Here is a 20,657-nt window from a genome sequence, read left to right as displayed (position 1 = left end):
TTATCCTTTACCTCTACTTAAGATAAGCAAAGAAGGAAGGGGACAATATTAAAGAGAAAGGAATATAAAGTAGGAGTGAGGAAGAAAATAATCTGTAGGGGATGATGGCCACAGCTAAATAAACCTTTTCTTCTCTCTGTTATGTTGTGGGTACAAAGCAAATAAGGTAAGAATAGGAAATAAAGAAAACTAAAATGTCTGTTAGTTTTGCGATTCTGAAGAAATAGTATAGAGAAATATTTTTAACAGTAAGTGAAATTCTCCTATTCTATCTTTCTAACTGGTATTTTAGGTCTTTTATTTTCCTGTCTCCTTCCTTTGCAAAACTCCTGATTTGTCATATTTTTACAAAGAATTGAGGAGAGTCACAACAAAAATCCAGGAGTGAAGGAAAGTAAAATAATGTATGTTTCTATAATTTTGCCTCTTCTATAGCACACAAATACCTATATGGATATACACCCAATAAAGAGTGTTCAAAGTGGCTTTATTCATAACAGTCTCAAACTGAATACAACCCAAATGTCCATCAAAAGGAGAATGGATATATACATTGAGCTATCTTCATATGATGGAATATGACATGACAATAAAAAAGCAATAATCTATTGTATTAGGAAAATATAGTCATTTACAGGTACAGCAAACAAACAAGCAACACCAGCCAAATACAGGCACAAGAAAAAACACGAGTGAATCTCCTAGATACGTTGAGTAAAAAACAAAAGCCAGGGGCCAGCCCCATGGTGCAAGCAATTACATGCGGGCACTCCGCTGCGGGGACTGGGGTTCGCCAGTTTGGATCCCGGGCGCTCACCAACGCACCACTTGGCAAGCCATGCTGTGGCGGTGTCCCATATAAAGTGGAGGAAGATGGGCATGGTTGTTAGCCCAGGGCCAGTCTTCCTCAGCAAAAAAAGAGAAGGACTGGCAGATGTTAGCTCAGGGCTGATCTTCCTCACACACACACACACACACAAAAGCCAGACACACAAAAAAGTTCATACTGTATATATGGTTTCATTTATAGAAAGTTCAAGAACAGGCAAAACCAATTGATGATGATAGAAGTCAGAATAGTGGTTATCTCTTGGGGGAGGTCGTATAGACAAGATGGGCACCAAGGAATCTTATGGAGTGGTGGAAATGTTCTATATCTTGATCTTGGTGGTGGTTAAAAGGATGTAAACATATGCAAATAATTCTTAAACTGCAGAATTAAGAGTAAGGTACTTTATATACTTTACTATATGTATATTATATCTAAATTTAAAGAGAGATAGAGATTGAAAAAATGTAAAGGCTTTGCGGCAAATGTGTTAATTTTGAAGAACCCCAGTGTGAGCACTTCAAAAGAAAGACTGTTGTCCCCCAGAGCAGCTGAGCCAGAGAAACAAAAAGAGCCTTGTGTAACTGACAATTGGAAGAACGATTCTGCATATATTAAGACATCAGAGACAGAGAAAACAAATAGTGGTTTCAATTATGAGCCCTCAATAAAGAGCCACAAGAGTGGAAGCTCCAAATTGTAGGCTTTGGCTTGCAATTTATCTACTTCTCACATGGACAACTCTATGTTGCAACTTCCAACATTGGTAGTAGCAGAGATTTATTTGTTCAACAATGGTGAGTAATTCTTCTAAGAAATTCAAAAGGACAACGAATAATAAAATATATGTAAAAAGTAATTACCAGGGAAAAGCGGAATACAAATAAGACACACATAAAGGCAATGAAGATAAAGATAATCAACACAGATAATTGCTATGATTACACTTTAAATTTGATTCTGCTTCTCAGCAGCCAGTGAACGGAGGTAAAGCGAATCAGTTTTTAAATTTTCATTGTCAGGAAAGAAGACAAATAGCCTCCCAAAGGAAATAAAAATTTGTCTGGAACCGAATTTATGTTTAAATCCATGCTAAGCGATACTCACTGAATCCAACAATATGGTAAACTAGAAAGATTATTGAATTGAAGTGAAAATACCTGGATTTTGAGCAAAAACTCATCACTCTCCAGTTGGGTAATTCTAATCTTTATGAACCTCAGCTTTCTTATCTTTAAAATACTAATGATACTAATATTAACAGATAACACAAATATGCTTTCTATGTGCTGGGTGCTGAATTAATTCAATCCTCACTAAAGCCGTATTAATAAGGGCCTTTAGACCCATTTTACTGATGATGAAATTAGGGCTCAGAGATGTTAAATGACCACCTTCAGTCATTTAACTTGCAATAAACTTGTCATTTAACTTTACTACATCATCCATGTAGTAAAACAAAGTTAATCACTCTTTTTTGGCCTGCCTCACCAAGTGGTTGTGCAAATCACATGTGATGTTTGGGTAGTCTTTCTGAAAATACTCTACAATTTGAAAATAAAAATTGACAAATAACTATTCCGTACCCTATTTATAAGCAACGCATTTTACTAGACAAATTGAAGTCCACAAAGATATAATGGTATTCTGTCTTGATTTAATAAAAAGTCACCACTCTCTAAAGCCAATGGCCATGGCAGGCCCTCATATAAGGATTTCTTCCCTTCAGCCCATTCTTTCCTACACTTTTCCAAGTGTTTTGCTGATCTTTTCCACATCCTCATCATCCTCTCCTTATTCTTCAATTCTGTCTCCACAGACCTCTTTTTTTCTATTTGGTATTAGTTGAAATAATGGAGGCAGTTGTAAAATAACAGACATAAGCAAGAAAAGAAAGTCAATGGAACTTGGGGAACAGATTCACAGCACTGTGGTGAAAGTAAACCACAATAATAATAGTAACTTTAAGTAGATAAAAGTTTTTAAAATGTAATGTGGATTACTAATAATTTAATCTGACTGGAGGGAATAAAGAGAAAGTGAAGACAGTAATTACACACAACACCTTCAAAAAATTTGTTTCTCTAATGTAATTGGAAGGAATCTTCAGGTCAAAAGGAGGAATTTTTCAGCTAAGAAATATTTTAGCATATTTGTGTGTTAATGGAATAATTGATTAGGAAGGGAGAAAATGTTGATGCAAAGGAAAATAAGGGTTATTTGAGAGACAAAATCCTTGAGCAAGCAAGAGGAGATGGGAATCCAGTACATGAATGGAGGGGTTGATCTTTAATATTATAGAGATAGGCCATCCATTGTAACAGTGGAGAAAGCAAAATATAAAAGAGCAATACATGATGTTGGTTGTCATCAAAACTTCTCTTTTCTCCTTAGTCCTTTCTCATATAGTCCAAATTATGTTAAGGTATGCTTAGGATGGATGGGCCCACTTCAATGGACTGGGCCTAACCAATCATGAAATTTCCTTTTTGATAACAATTGGTTTAAGGGTGGATATATTTTCCAAATATACTCAAAGATATACCAGAAAAAGTTTATTGAAAACTTTGAGAAAGTTTTTTCCTTCTTGATTAAAAAGGAGAGACATTCAGGATAAACTCCTATTTGCTATCTATGTTTAGATGTGTTAGGACACGACATCACAGTTGTGGCAGGTATCTTATAATCAAGAGGATCATAGAAAAGCCACCCAGAGCTCTAACATTTTTGAGCCATGAAATTGACTGTTCTTGAAACCACATATCTCTGTTTTTCCTTAATGTGACATTAAAAACTCTATTTTAAAATCAATTTTATTAGTGTTTTTTGCTGGTTGCTAGCAAAAGCATCCTAACTGGTTCAATGAGCAATGGGAGCATGTAAATGGAGGTTGAAAGATTTGATGGAAAAAAGACAAGAATATTGTCTCTTGGTGGCTTCTATGTTATCAATGAAGCAAGAATAGATCTTACTAACTGTCAGTGAAGATAGTGAAAGGGTTAAGATGTTCAAGAGAGGGGAAATATGAAAGAGTTGTCTTGATAAGCAGGCAAGTAGGTTTATCAGGGAAAATATAGTAGGACTGCTTAGCACACCTGAGTGCCCACTGAAGATTAGTGACTATAAATTTAAAGCGTAAAACAGTCAGCATGGTTCAATTTTTTTCCAGGCATGTTCAGATATTCAGGTGCATACACGGAGTAAGCAGAATGATGAGCTAAATTAGGGTTGGCATTTTGCCAGGCAAGTTTCGAAAGCACTAGAGAAAGGCAAAGGAGTTGAGGGCCTCTGCAAGGGAGTGATTAAAGTGATTAATCATGGAGGCAAGCATGAGTAAAGAGAAAATTGAGAATAAGATAAGGTAGATGACAGTGAAGAATAGGTCGGGTCAAAGGATTGGATGTTTCAACGGAGGCAAAAGAATTGTTGGAGAGAAGAAGCTAAAGTGAATTCAAAAGAGAGCATGTAAGTGGTCAGAGTAGGGTACTTATATATGAGATTTTTGAGAGGCTAAGCATTAGACACATCAATAAAATGAAGGGTGAAGTCACATGAAATAATGATAGGCATATGGTTAGAAAGCGAGTAAACTAGTTACTAAGATATTTAACAATCAAGAGTAGAACCTTGGAATCTTTAGATGAAAGCAAAAGAAGAACTAATAGGACATCTAGTCTGAAATCAGGCACTCCAAAGGACTGCTTTGAAAAAAGAGACCAAGAGTGACGTCAGCATCATGGCAGAGTAAATTGTTCCCTTTGTCTCTCCTCTCTAAGTTACACCCAGTAGGACATCCACTGACCAACAAAGGACTTTCTGCACAGCACACCAGAATCCCTGAGAAATGTGTACATCTATACATCTGAGTGTGGCTGGGCAGGACCTCCTGGAGGCAGTGGAACCAGGGGAGCAGCAGTAGTATCTCCCGAGACTGGAGGTTCCAGGATCTGCAGCTGTGCCTGCAACCAGAGGCCCCAGGATCTGAGGTAATATCCACAAACATCCCCAGGAATCCAGGCAGCCCACACTCCTGGAGGCATCAGGAATCACTGTGGGCCTGTGACCAGAGACTCTGGGAGCCACGACGATAGCTATGACCCAGCCCTATTGTCCTGCCCTGGCAGTGGCCCTTCCAGCAGTGAGGGATGCATTCAAAATGCAGATACTCCTGGCAGCTGAGGTGGTGCCTGTGACCTGAGGTTCCAAAATGTGCATCGGTGCTGGAGACCAGAGGCTGCAGGAGTAGCATCGGCACTCACAGCTCAGTCCCTACCTCTCCCCCAGCAGCGGCAGGTGGCGCCCACAACCTGAGACTTCAGGAAATGTAGCAGTGCTCATGACCCAACCCCCTCCCCTTCCTGTGGTGGCGGCACCTCCAACACTGGCAGAGGGGACTACATCCGAGGTGCAGATACCCCCGGCAGCAGTGGCAGTGCTGGTGTGTTGTTATCGAGGCACTCACAGATCAGCCCCTACCCCTCCTCCAGCAGTGGAGGGTGGTTCCCGTGACCTGAGGTTTCAGGAAACACAGTGGTGTCCACAACCCAGCCCCCTTTCCCTCTCCTAGTGGTGGCACCTCCAACACAGGCCCTTCCAGCAGTGGGGGCTGCATACAAGACCCTGGGACCCTGGCAGTGGCAGTAAAACCCATGAGCCCAGTACCCCCGGCAGCAGTGTTGCCAGCACTCCCAGATAATCTGGGAGCAGCAGCATAGCTTGTGCATGCAGCAGCAGTACCCAAGCCCATGGAAAGCCTGCAGAGAACCAGTATGGGAACATGTGGCCCAGGTGACCCTGAAAGCAGCAGAGGTGCTCACAGCCCAGTACCCCAGTGGTGATACCTGCGACTGCAATGACATCCTAAGCAGAAAGTCACCTGCACCTTGGAGGCAGAAGCAGCACAAGAAAGGCCTCTGGCAGAGGCAGTGGAGGGTGGAAAGCCCAGGCTCTCAAATACAATCAGAAGCAGCTCAGAATCAAAGTAAACAAAGCTTTACCCAAATAAGAAAGGTGTTTGCTACCACAAATGCATTGGCAGAGGAACAACTCATCAAGAACCATGAAGAACTACAGTAGCATGGTAGCACAAAAAGAAAATGACAACTCTCCAGAAACTAAACATGAAGTCATGGAATACTGTGATCTAACTGACAAATAATTCAAAATAGCTATCACAAGGAAACTCAATGAGTTACCAAAAAAAACAAAAAAAACCAAAAAAACTCAGAAAGACAGTTCAAGAGCACAGGAATAAAATTAATGAACAGAAGGAGTACTTTATCAAAGAGATTGAAACTCTAAAAAAAAACAACAAGACAAAACCAAACAGAAATTCTGGAGCTGAAGAACACAATAAATGAGATGAAGAATAAAGTAGAAAGCATTGGAAATGGGGCACACCATATGGGAGAGAGAATTAGTGAACTCAAAGACAGAAATCCAGAAATGATTCAAGTGGAAGGGGAGAGAGAATTAAGATTTTTTAAAAATGAGGAAATTCTATGAGAAATATCCCATTCAAATAGGAAAAGCAATGTAAGGATAATGGATATCCCAGAAGGAGAAGAGAGGGAGAAAGGAGCAAGAGAGCTTATATAGGGCCGGCCCCGTGGCTTAGTGGTTAAGTGCGCGCGCTCTGCTGCTGGCGGCCCGGGTTTGGATCCCGGGAGCGCACCGACGCACCGCTTCTCCGGCCATGCTGAGGCCGCGTCCCACATACAGCAACTAGAAGGATATGCAACTATGACATACAACTATCTACTGGGGCTTTGGGGGAAAAAAATAAATAAATAAAATTATAAAAAAAAAAAAAAAAGAGAGCTTATATAAAGAAATAACAGCTGAGAACTTCCCAAACCTGGAGAATGAACTGGATATACAAGTACATGAAGCTATTGAACACCTAATTATCTCAACACAAAAAGACCTTTTCCAAGGCACATTATATTAAAACTGTCAAAAACCAATGACAAAGAAAGAGTATTAAAGGCAGCTTGAGAGAAGAAAGTGACTTACAAAAGAACCCACATTACACTATCAGCAGATTTCTGAGCAGAAACTCTACAGGCTAGAAGAGAGTGGAATGATATATTCAAAATATTGCAAGATAAAAATTGTCAGCCAAGAATACTCTATCCAGCAAAGTTATCCTTCAGGTATGAAAAAGAAATAAAGGCTTTCTCAGACAAATAAAAGCTGAGGGAGTTCATTGCTACTAGACCTGCCTGACAAGAAATGTTGAAAGGAGCCCTCCTACATTAAACAAAAAAGCAAAAGTATACAAAGCTTTGAGCAAGGTGATAGACAGACAGAAGCAGAAAATTGCAACTCTATATCAGAATAGGTTAGTAAACAATTAATTATAACATAAAGCCTAAATAGAAAGAAAGCATCAAAAATGACTATAACCACTTCAATTTGGTAACAAACTCACAATACAAAAAGGGATAATTTGTGACAACAAAGGCGTAGATGGGGAAGAGGAAAAGAATGGAATCTGTAAAGGCTAATTGAGATAAGATGCTACCAGCAGAAAAAGGAATATCTCCTCTATGAAATCTTTTATATAAATCTTACAGTAACCAGGAAAAAAAAAAAAAAACCTCACAGCATAGTCACAAAACATAAAAAAAGAGGAAACTAAGAAACACATCACAGGGGCTGGCGCCATGGCTTAGCGGTTAAGTGCACACTCTCCGCTACTGGCGGCCCGTGTTCGGATCCCGGGCGCGCACCGACACACCACTTCTCCGGCCATGCTGAGGCCGTGTCCCACATACAGCAACTAGAAGGATGTGCAACTATGACATACAACTATCTACTGGGGCTTTGGGGAAAAAAATGGAGGAGGATTGGCAATAAATGTTAGCTCAGAGCCAGTCTTCCTCAGCAAAAAGAGGAGGATTAGCACGGATGTTAGCTCAGGGCTGATCCTCCTCACAAAAAAAAAAGAAACATCACAGAAAACCACCCAACTGAAATGGTAGATACAAACACACAAAAAGGAAACAATAGAAATATAGGACAACCAGAAAACAAAAGACAAAATGGCAGTATTAAGCCCTAATATATCAATAATCACCCTAAATGTAAATGGATTGAATTCACCAGTCAAAAGACACAGAGTGGCTGGATGGATTAAAAAACAATTAAGACCCAACTATATGCTGCCACCAGGAGACCCATCTCAGCTCTAAAGACAAACATAGGCTCAAAGTGAGGGGATGGAAGATGATACTCCAAGCAAATGGCAACCAAAAGAAAGCAGGTGTAGCTACACTTATATCAGATAAAATAGACTTCAAGCCAAAAAAGATAAGAGACAAAGATGGACATAATATAATGATGAAGGGAGACATTCCACCAAGCAGACATAACATTTATTAATATATAAGCACCTAACATAGGGGCACCAAAGTACATAAAACAACTATTAACAGACTTAAAGGGATAAATTGACAACAACACAATAATAGTAGGGGAATTTAACACCCACTTACATCAATGGATAGATCATCCAGACAGAAAATCAATAAGGAAACAGTGGTATTAAATGAAATACTAGACCAGATGGACTTAATAGATCTATATAGACATTCCATCCAAAAACAGCAGAATACACATTCTTTTCAAGTGCACATGGAACATTCTCAAAGATAGACCATATGTTGGGAACAAAGCAAATCTCAATAAATTTAAGAAGATTGAAATCATATCAAGCATCTTTTCTGAACACAATGGTATGAAACTAGAAATCAACTACAAGAAGAAAGTGGAAAAGTCACAAATATGTAGAGACTAAACAACATCCTACTGAACGACTATTGGATCAATGAAGAAATCAAAGGATAAATAAAAAAATACCTAGAGACAAATGAAAACACAACATACCAGAACTTACGGGATGCACAAAAGCAGTACTAAGAGGGAAGTATATAGTAATGCAGGCCTACCTCAAAAAACAAGAAAAATCTCAAATAAACAATCTAACACTATACCTAAAAGGACTAGAAAAAGAACAAACAAAGCCCAAAGTCAGTAGAGGGAAGAAAATAATAAAAATCAAAGAAGAAGTAAATAAAATAGAGACTAAAAAAACAATAGAAAGGATCAATGAAACTAAGAGCTGGTTCTTTGAGAAGATAAACAAAATTGACAAGTCCTTAACCAGACTCAATATGAAAAAAAGAGAGAAGCCTCAAATAAATAAAATCAGAAATGAAAGAGGAGAAATTGCAAAGGATATCACAGAAATACAAAGGATTATAAGAGAATACTATGAAAAGCTGTATACCAACAAATTGGATAATCTAGAAGAAATAGATAAATTCTTAGACTCATACAACCTCCCAAAACTGAATCAAGAAGAAATAGAAAATCTGAATAGACCAATCACAAGCAAAGAGATTGAAACAGTGACCAAAAACCTCCCAAAAAACAAAACTCCAGGACCAGATGGCTTCTCTAGTGAATTCTACCAAACATTCAAAGAAGATTTAATACCTATCCTTCTCAAACTCTTCCAAAAAATTGAAGAGGATGGGGCACTTCCTAACTCATTTTACAAGGCCAACATTACCCTGATACCAAAACCAGACGAGGAACACAAAAAGAAAAATTACAGGCTAATATTGCTGGTGAACACAGATGCAAAAATCCTCAACAAAATATTAGTAAATCAAATACAACAATACGTTAAAATGATCATACATCACAATTAAGATGGATTTATTCTAGAGACGCAGGGATGGTTCAACGTCCGCAAATCAGTCAATGCGATACACCACATTAACAAAATGAAGAATAAAAATCACATTGATCATCTCAATAGATGCAGAGAAAGCATTTGACAAGATATAGCATCCATTTATGATAAAAACTCTCAATAAAATGCTATAGAAGGAAATGACCTCAACATAATAAAAGCCATATAGGAAAACCCACAGCCAACATCATATTCAACAGTGAAAAACTGAAAGTTATTCCTCTAAGAACAAGAACAAGACAAGAATGCCCACTCTTGCCACTCTTATTCAACAGAGTATTGGAAGTCTTAGCTAGAGCAATTAGGCAAGAAAAAGAAATAAAAGGTATCCACATTGGAAAGGAAGAAGTAAAACTGTCACTATTTGTGGATGACATGATTATATATAGAGAAAATCCTAAATAATCTGCAAAAAAACTATTAGAAATAATAAGCAAATACAGTATAGTTGCATGGTACAAAATCAACATACAAAAATCAGTTGCATTTCTATACACTAACAACAAACTATCAGAAAGAGAAATCAAGAATACAATCCCATTTACAATCACAACAAACAGAATAAAATACCTAGGAATAAATTTACACAAGGAGGTGAAAGACCTGTACACTGAAAACTATAAGACGTTGAAAGAAATTGAGGAAGACATAAAGAGATGGAAAGATATTCTGTGCTCATGGATTGGAAGAATTAACATATTAGCTATAGCAATCTGCAGATTCAATGCAATACCAGTCAGAATCCCAATGACATTTTTCACAGAAATAGAATAAAGAATCTCAAAATTCATATGGAACAGCAAAAGAACCTGAATAGCTAAAGCAATCCTGAGATAAAAGAACAAAGCTGGGGCCAGCCCCGTCGCATGGCGGTTCAGTTCAGAATGCTGGCTTCGGTGGCCCAGATTCATGGGTTTGGATCGCAGGTGCGGACATACACCACTCATCAGCCATGCTGAGGTGGTGACCACATACAAAATAGAAGAAGATTAGCACAGATGTTAGCTCAGGGCGAATCTTCCTCACACACACAAAATGAACGAAGTTGGAAGTATCACGTTCCCTGATTTCAAAATATGCCACAAAGCTATCATGTTCAAATCAGCATGGTACTGGCAGAAAAACAGACACACAGATCAATGCAACAGAATTGAGAGCCCAGAAATAAACCCACATGGGTATAGACAGCTAATTTTTGACAAAGGAACCAAGAACATACAATGGAGAAAGGAAAGTCTCTTAATAAATGGTGTTGGGAAAATTGGACAGTCACATGCAAAAGAATGAAAATAGACCATTATCTTACACCAATACACAAAAATTAACTCAAAATGGATTAAAGATTTGAATATTAGATCTGAAACCATAGAACTCCTAGAGGAAAACATAGGCAGTATGCTCTTTGACATCGGTCTTGGCAGTATCTTTTTGAATATCATGTCTCCTCAGGCAAGGGAAACAAAAGAAAAAACGAACAAATGGGACTACATCAAACTAAAAAGCTTCTGTGCAAAAGGAGACCACCAACAAAATGAAAAGACAACCTACTGATTGGGAGAAGATATTTGCAAATCATATATCTGATAAGGGGTTAACATCCAAAATAAATATATAAAGAACTCATACAACTTGACAACAAAAAAACAAACAACTCCATCAAAAAATGGGCAGAGGATATGAACAGACATTTTTCCAAAGAAGATATACAGATGGCCAACAGGCACATGAAAAGATGCTCAACATCACTAATTATTAGGGAAATGCAAATCAAAACTACAATGAGGTATTACCTCACACCCATCAGAATTGTTATTATTAAAAAGACAAGAAATAAGTGTTGGAGAGGATGTGGAAAAAAGGGAACCCTCATACACTGTCAGTGGGAATGTAAACTGGTGCAGGCACTATGGAAAACAGTATGGAGATTCCTCAAAAATTAAAAATAGAAATACCACATGATCCAGCTATTCCACTTCTGAGTATTTATCCAAAGAACACAAAAACACTAATTTGAAAAGATATAAGCACCCCTATCTTCATTGCAGAATTATCCACAATAGCTAAGACTTGGAAGCAACCTAAGTGCCCATCAACAAATGAATGGATAAAGATGATATGGTACACGTATGCAACAGAATACTACTCAGCCATAAAAAAGATGAAATCTTGCCATTTGCGACAACATAGGTGGACCTTGAGGGTATTATGCTAAGCAAAATAAGTTGAGAAAGATAAAAAACAAACACATATGCAGTCCATACAGAAACTGAAATATAATAATGTATACCTGAAATTTACACAATGTTATAAGCCAATATGATCTCAATAAAATAATTAAAAGCAAAACAAAACAAAAAATGACACATAGATACAAAGACAAGATTAGCGGTTACCAGAGGGGAACGGGGCAGGGGGAGGATGAAGGGGGTAAAGGGGCACATGTGTATGGTGACGGATGGCAACTAGACTTTTGATGGTGCAGCCTATACAGAAATCGAAATATAATGATGCTCACCTGAAAGTTATATAATGTTACAAACCAATGTGACCTCAAAAAAAAGAAAGGTCTATAATTGCACCACCAAGACTATCCCTCAGGACATTAAAAAGAAAGCATCACTTACTATATCCAAAAAATTCCAACAGTACAGAAAAGTACACAATAAAAGTAAAAGCCTCTCTCCCCAGTAGTGACCACCGTGACTTTTCACGGAAGAATTTTATAATGCATATACCAACACATTCATTTAATTGAAAAATATCCACGTTGTATTGGTAAGTAAAAAAAGCAAATTGCTGAATAAAAAATATGCTCTTTTTTTTTTTTTATAAGACTCCTATGTGTATATGTTTGTATAAGCAATGGAAACGGTATGCAAGGAGGGAGAGGGAAGAATATTCTTTTATTTAGACGCTTTGTATTGTTTGAAGTGTCAGCACGAGTCCAATAAATTTTGCCATTCAAATACCCGTAATAAAAACAAACAAGCGAGCACAAAAAGGGAGCAGAAAGGAGAAATGGGCTGCAAGTGGGGTAGTGAGAAACAAGGAGGACAATTAGAGCAGCTCCAGGCCCTACGGTAGTGGGATGTGGCAGGAAAAAACAGGCGCAAACTGAGAATGCTGCAGGAAAAAGTTAGCTGAATTTTATGAACTTCAGTTTCCTCAACTATAGAATGTTGCTAGTATTGACTTTCTAGAGCAGTTTGAGGATAAAATGAGATAACACAAAACACAAGAAAGCTGTCAGTATCATAGACCAAAAAACACAGTCACATCCCCATAACTCACATTTTAATGTACCTACCACAGTATTAAATACAACTCTTTTGGCTGTTTGTATTGACTATTTACTTTGTTCCATGCACTCTTAAGTAGACATTGAAGAGCCAGTGATGAGAAAATTTGCCTTTGTGGGGGTAGCCTTAGAAACCTCAAGTTGAGAATTCATTCGAAAATGGTTAGTAGTTTACCCAGCCATTTATCAAAAGCACATGCAAATTTTCACTAGGAAAAAAGGCTCACCTTTAATCCAAGCTTCAAACTGAATTTCCATAAATGAAGCTCCAAACATTATGAACTCATGGTGAAAAAAAATTGCAAAATGTGTAGTAAGATAAGACGCCATAGACAAATGGAAACACTCAACACTATAATCTCAAGATTGGATATTAGAATTATCAGATAATTATCAGACTTTAAAATAACTATTCATAATGTATTTTTAAAAATGTAATAAAATCTTGAAGATATGAGCACAGAACAAGAAACTTGGAGAGTAACCAAGATGATCAGTAAAATAACCCATGACAGGGAACAGGATAATTTCTGACAAATAGAGAGCCTCAAAGTTATTGACCTAATTTTGAAGCAAGGTGATGGTAACACAAGTCTTCATTGTATCAGTATTCTTTATATCTTTCATATTTTTATAAATGTTTTGTAAATACACAATATTTAATAAAACAATTAAAATAAATCATTTTAAGGCCATTGTAAGAAATATTGTATAGCCATTTACAAGGATGAGGGAAAGGAAGCTGTCTAATAGAAAATATATCTTAGACATTTTTCAATGAGAAAAAGAAGTCAATGGGTAATATGTATAGGCTGATTGCATTTCTATAAAGCAAATACATAAAAACTTCAATAAGTTTACATTCATAGTTATTACTGTATATGTATATATATATGTATAACAATATCTATCTACCTATCATCTATCTTTGTATCTATCTATCTTTCTATCATCTCTCTATCTAGTATATTTGTGAAAGGTTAGAAAAATATCTGAGAGGATGTACATAAGTGTGTTAGTGATAACTCACTGTGCGAGAAGAGGAAGAGGGTTGCTAAAAGAGGAAATTCACTTTTTACTTTATGACATTACTACATGAGTTGAGCATGTTTCATAATGATAATGAATACTCCTATAACCACCACCCAGGTCAAGAACTTTGCCAGCCACTTAGGAAGCCCCTATACATTCCCAGTCCCAATCACTATCCCCTCCCTCCCCTCAAGGTAACTACTCTCTTAACTTTTATGGTAATCACTTCTATGTGTTTCTTTGTAGGTATATCGCTCAAGTGTACATCCCTAGACATTGTAGCTTTGCCCAACTGTTCTTAAAATCTGGTATGATTTTCAGTCTCCTTAATTTGCAGATTTCCCCTCCATTCCTTTGCCCTTACAATTTATCAGTTGAAGAATCTGAACCACTTGACCTATAGCGTTTCACATAGTCTGGACTTTGCTGATTTCATAGTCATTCGAAAGGTCTATATGTTCTTCTGCCTATTTTCCACAAACAGACGGGTAAATCCAGAGGTTTAACCAGACTCATGTTCAATCCCTTTGACAAGACTATAATGATTTCTTTCTTAGGAACATGATGTATGGTTACCTCTTTTTTTGTGATGTTGTCAGCTGTTGATGCTCGATGCCTAGATCCATTAATTCATTAGTGATTGCAAATTAGTGATATTCCAATTCTATCGTTTATTGCTTATTTTTTTGGTTTTTTATTACTAAAAGAGATACTCTTCACATCTATTATTTAGTTACTCAGTGGTACAAAATAAGTGATTGTCTATTTTCCCTTATTTATCTGTTTTCAAGATAGTACATTGATGAATTTAAATCAATTTCAATTATTATCCTTACTGAAGGACAAATTATCTCATCTTTATCAGGTGGGAGATTCTTCAAATTGGCTCCTTTTGACACAACCTTAGTAAGTTTTAAGATTACCCTAATAATCTTTGATAGCTTCATCACCAAGTGGTATAACGAAGTGTTCTAGGCTGAGCTTGGACATTTACTGCCCGGACCTGCCAGCAGATACTTTTCCGAGTAGCCCTAGTATTTTGATGGTAAAGGTACTTCAAGACTACAACCCAAATGCTAGGGGCTAGAGATCTAATCGTTCCTGAGTTGGTGGTTGTTTCTGGACTCTTTGGTGGTAAAGCTAGGAATACATACATATATATATATATATATGTATGTATGTATATACAATACACAATATATACAATATACATACATATATACACATATGTATATACACACAATATATACATATTATATATATATATATATATCAGGATAAAAACTCTTGATTTCATAGTTATACTTCCACTTCAAATTTAGTAGTACAGAATTTAAAAATTAACCACTTGTATTACATCTGAATCTGCTTTCTTCCTCACAATGAATCAGAACTGATTTTAAAGGACACGGGACTATAGTTTTAGAAAATTCCATAATTATTCATCTTTTTCACACATTACATATACTAAAGTTTTAGAATAAAAATAGTACATAATATAACCACTTCCCTTGAAAAGTCTCATAAAAATGAGGTTTTGCATATATGCAAAATAATTGCATATGTTATAAAATACTTGCATATATTATAATTATTTGCATATATTATTCCCGTACTCCCCCCGCCCCATTTTTGGCATAGTTGTACTGTATCTACATGGTCTGAGCATACTATGTTCTCTCCCTTTTAAGGCACATTTAGAATTAATTCACAAATAACTATGTTTAAAGTCCATCACTAGTTGTTATGTCAATGTTTCCCTAGTCATTTTGGTTTTCTGAATGGTTGTCCTCTACTAAATTTCTTAGAAAAGGGAACACTATTCCCCGAGTTTATACATGTCAACAACAGTTAGTCTGTGACCTTTGTGTGAGAAAGCTGTTTCGCTAGATGTAAAATTTGTAGCTCACATTTTCATTTCTTGACTATCTTAATACATTACTGTATTTTCTTTTGATATAAATCATTGATGTTGAAACGTTTGATGACAATGTAATTTTTCCTTTTCAGTATAAGTTACTTGCTGTATTTCAATATTTATTCTATACACTTGCTTTGATTTTTTTTTTCAGAGATTCCTATTATCCATATGTTGGCTTTTCTTTGTCTATTAAAAGTTCTCATTTCCTAATTTGATTCTTTTTATCTTTTTCCATTTCTTTTTCATTTTTAATTTTTCTCCTTTTAATCTTCTATTTAATAATTTATGTGTTCATATATATTATATTTAATACTCTACGTTTATACATATGTTGCATAATTACATACATATTATATTTATATTTCATATTTTATGTTCATTTGCCCTTGCATTTAATTTAGTCTAGTTTTAGTTTCTAAATAATATTTTCTTTTATATCTAATTTTTCCTAAGTTCTATCACTTATGTTCTAAGCTTTTCTAATTCTTATTAAAGTTATTCTTTTTATTTTGTAATATTTTTCATGTCTGCCAGCTCATTTAGAAACAAAATGTAAAATTTTTTATATTTTATATATCTTTCTGGTGTGCTTTCATTCTCTATAGATGTCACTCTGCTTTGTTCTTTTTTATTATAACAGAATGAATGGGATTTGACATTATACTTTTCTGTTACTCATTTTTACATGAAATCAATTACATTTTTTTCTTCTAGTTATTTCCTCATCATTTACTCAGAACTTCTTCAGAGCAAAGGGAAAAATTTAAAGCATTTTCTTTAAGCAATTAAGTAAAAAATAAGTGCACTCTTTTTTTCCCCTTTTAACTATTCACTAGGTTTTTTTTGAAAACCAAGGAAGGAGAACAGGAGGATCATCAGATAGAGGGTTTTCCTTATAACTTTTGTCACCTCCCACACTTTCCCCTTTGTTGGCAGAAGCTTACTTATATCTGCTCCTTGATTATCTTCATATTAACTCTAATTTCTATTCTGTTGCCATGTCCCAAGCCAGACATTCCATTCCTGCTATTTATGCCATTCCGTTGGTTTAAGGATATCTAAAGAAGCTTTTGACAAACGCAGATGTATTCACTCCAGCAGGTTGTGTGTTAAGAGGATGGAAGGGAGGGTAGTGATTAATTATATTAGTCAGCTCAGGCTGCCATGACAAATTGCCATACACTGAGTGGCTTAAATAGCAGAAACTGATTTCTCACAGTTCTGGAGGCTGGGAATTCCAAAGATCAATGTGCCAGTAAAGTAGGTTTCATTCTGAGACCTCTTTTCTTGGCTTGTGGGTGGCTACCATATTGCTGTGTGCTCACATGACCTCTTCTTTGTGTGCACAGGGAGAGATCGATCTTTCTCATCCTCTTCTTATAAGGCCACCAATTCTATCAGATTATGACGCCAGCTTTATGACCTATTTAACTGTGATTGCCTCTTAAAAGCCCTATCTCCAAATACTGTCACATTGGAAGTTAGGGCTTCAACATATGAATTTTACAGGGACACAATTCAGTCTATAGTAGTAATATAATGAAATAAATTGATTATCTGAAATAAGACAATGAAATATCCATCTGGACTTGGAACATGGGGAAAGGTGAAAAGTATGAGACATTACTTAGCCTAATAGGCTAACACTGGTCCTGAGGAAGACTCTAAGCTTACAGAGGCAGCCTGAAACTACAGACAGTGAATTAGGGGAATACAGGATGTCATCAAAATGAGAATCTCCAATTGGTTGTAATGAATACTGAATCTAATTTGTGTTATGGTTGAGAGCACTGAAATTCAGAGAAGTGAAGATCACACACCCAGAGAGTAGCAGAATTAGGACTTCCTCCCGAAATATGTTAGGCCAAGACGAGTACTATTACTAATGCATTCTCTCCCTCTCTGTTGCCTTTGCAAACTTCACAATTCTTCTGAGTATGGATGCTAAGCCATGAGCTTGAGTTTCTCTTTCGACTGGATTCCATTCAGTAGTTTTAGAGGTATTTTGAGCTTTTGGTTTCTGTAATGCTGTGACTAAATGAAGTAGGCCTGCATAGGAATACAAATTTGTGAAAATGGATTGAACAGAAATGAAAGAACATTGAAGCTATTTCTCCTCTGCAGGATGAATACTCTAAGTTATAAAAATAACTCAGGATACATTATTCTCAGGGATATTTCATGAAATTGACATCCATATCCACTGATGTTTTAAGAATTGTCAACCTGAAAAGTGGTTGTAAGGATTAGGTGGCCTCATAAATATAGCAGAGCAAGCAGCACCTGAAGATTATGTACAACTCTTTTTCTCTGTTATAAAGTTTGTAACAAAATGATTAAGTAGAATGACATCATTCATCTTCTGTGACTAATACTAGGGTGACTAATGGTAAAACAAACCAAATAAAGTATCCTAAAATAAGAGGTCAATGTGATTTTCATTAAAATATGTATTCTGGTTAATAGAGAGAAAGCACAGTAGAAACAGTTTTCAATTTTATTATAGCTTCTGATTACATCTGGATTTCCTGAATATCCTCCATGGTAAGAGTACAATTACTCCATTAATAGAAGCTAATGTTTTGAGAAGGCCTGGAAGACAGAGACTCTAATAACTATCCATTATTTCTAAGAAAACTTAAGATCATGTGACATTTTTCCAGTCATGGAAATTGATATCAAAAATATTATCCACATAGCAAATTACATGTCACAGTAGGGTCCTCATACATACCAAGATAAAGGCTAACCAGTGGCCAATCAACTGGCCAGGCATGAGCATTACACTCAAGAGGAATGACCAAATGACTTATGCTCTTGAGAATTTTAATGAGAATCGTAGAGGGTTGGTAGTAGGTGTTAGAAGCAGAAAGAGAACTGAGACAAAAAAATAACTGAAGTCACAATAGAAGAAGACATGAAGCAACTGATACTATACATAAGCAGAAACAATGAATAAGAAAAAAACATATATATAAGATTGTATATATACTTATGATATTATACATGATAAAATATGATATATACATAATATTATGACATATATGATTATATCTAAAATTATGCTACAGTAAAAAAAAAACAAAATTTTTAATACCTAACAAGGTATTACGTACAACATAGGTCATAGGTCAGCTGTAGCTTTGTTCCATTCCTTCATTCCAGGATTCAGGCTGAAGGGACAGCCCCCATATGGTGCATGCCGCTTCTATGGCCAAGAAAAAAGAGAGATAGCATTTATCTCTCTCTAAAGAGACAGAGCTTCTGTTTGAAAATAACATTCATCACTTCTCACATTTCATTGGCCAGACTAAATCATACAATCAAGTCTGATATAGGGATATGGGACAGGTAACTGTAATTCTTTCACAGCGATAGACAACAAAAAATTTGGAAAAATAATACTATGGAGCACAGTTACCATAATGGCAGTGCATTAAAACAGGGAGCAACGGATATCTGCTAGACAATTCTTGTGTTCCGAAGGATTTTCCAATCTCTGAGGCTTGATTTGGTGATTGTTGAAACTCCTGGGTATCTGTCCAATTCCTCTGCATTACTCTCAGCTTCATTAGCATAAACAAATGCTTTCAAGGTATGGGTGTGGAGAAATGAACAGAATTTCCAGCAATTCCAGAAGCCTTTCTGGTTGGGGAAGCCGGGGAGGTAAGCAGAGTCTGGAGGCACCTAAAGAAGGGTTAAGAAGCCCTAAGAAACTCTGGCCTTTCCACATAAATGAAGCAAAACTGATGTTTTAAATTTAACAAGAACACATTCAACTTAAAATAAATATTGAATTTTAACAGAAAATATCCACAAAGCATTTGGCTTTATTTATATCTGTGTTTAGCTTTTCTTATGGGGTTCACAACTCCTATTTTTGCTTCTTATCACCACTATTAAGTCACCCAATAAATGGGGTGGACTTGTGAGCTAGCATTTGCATCCTGGAAAACTAGCCTTTTTAAAACCTGTTATAACTGGTTAACAAATATAGAGATGGTATCTATGTGATGTGAAAGTAAATCTACCAGTATTCTCAGATGCACACACGTGCTGATTCACAAACCTTCATAATGTCCCCTTTAAAACAGCAGCAATAATACGCTCTACGTTATGCAGATAACAATGTGGAAAAATCAGTTTAACTGTTTTTAAGTAAAATCTAAATAACTATTGATTAACTCTGCCATGGAAGGACCCCAAATATGGTATGATAACTTTTTTAAGAGTCCAATTTGAGGGCCGGCTCCGTGGCTTAGCGGTTAAGTGCGCGGGCTCTGATGCTGGCGGCCCGGGTTCGGATCCCGGGAGCGCCCCGAGGCACCACTTCTCCGTCCAACGCGAGGCCGAGTCCCACGTACAGCAACTAGAAGGATGTGAACCTATGACATACAACTATCTACTGGGGCTTTGGGGGGAAAAAACTGAATAAATAAAATCTTTAAAAAAAAAAAAAAAGAGTCCAATCTGAAAATTATTACATCTGTTACAACAACTTAGGTAAAAGAACCCTCCACATACAACACTGATGGACTTCTTCCCTTAAAACTGGTTCTGCTGAGGAACCTTCATTTAATTATTCTCTATTCCTTAGGAAACAGGAGCTAATTGATTGTAAATATATCTTTCTGAAATCTAACAGGACATTTTTTTGTTCTATCAGTTAAAGTCCCAGTTCATTTTTGAAGATTTTGTAATCCAATTTATTACTATTGCATCGTCATCGGTAAACACTGCATCCATCTTTGGAGATGAATTCACGTGACACATACAAGATTGAACAGTGACATATATACAATCAGGAAATATA

The 20,657-nt window shown here is 36.4% G+C and overlaps 1 protein-coding gene across 5 annotated transcripts in view; it reads right to left on the bottom strand.

The window, feature by feature from the left end:
• GALNT13 (polypeptide N-acetylgalactosaminyltransferase 13) overlaps positions 1 to 20,657 on the bottom strand; it is a 919,989-nt gene that overhangs the window by 520,971 nt on the left and 378,361 nt on the right. For 3 of the 5 annotated variants that reach the window (XM_087435225.1, XM_087435220.1, XM_087435222.1), the window contains one exon: positions 18,961 to 19,052. The exons of 1 other annotated variant lie outside the window; for it this stretch is intronic. The gene's annotated coding sequence lies outside the window, so the exon portion shown is untranslated. Of the gene's footprint in view, positions 1 to 18,941; positions 19,053 to 20,657 lie in introns of all 5 variants that reach the window. One more of the 5 variants, XM_087435224.1, reaches the window with a different exon arrangement.

Source organism: Ceratotherium simum, chromosome 9, assembly GCF_057802395.1.
Source record: "Ceratotherium simum simum isolate JZ-2026a chromosome 9, ASM5780239v1, whole genome shotgun sequence".
Lineage (NCBI taxonomy): Eukaryota > Metazoa > Chordata > Mammalia > Perissodactyla > Rhinocerotidae > Ceratotherium > Ceratotherium simum.
This window is presented reverse-complemented; position numbering and strand designations above follow the sequence as displayed.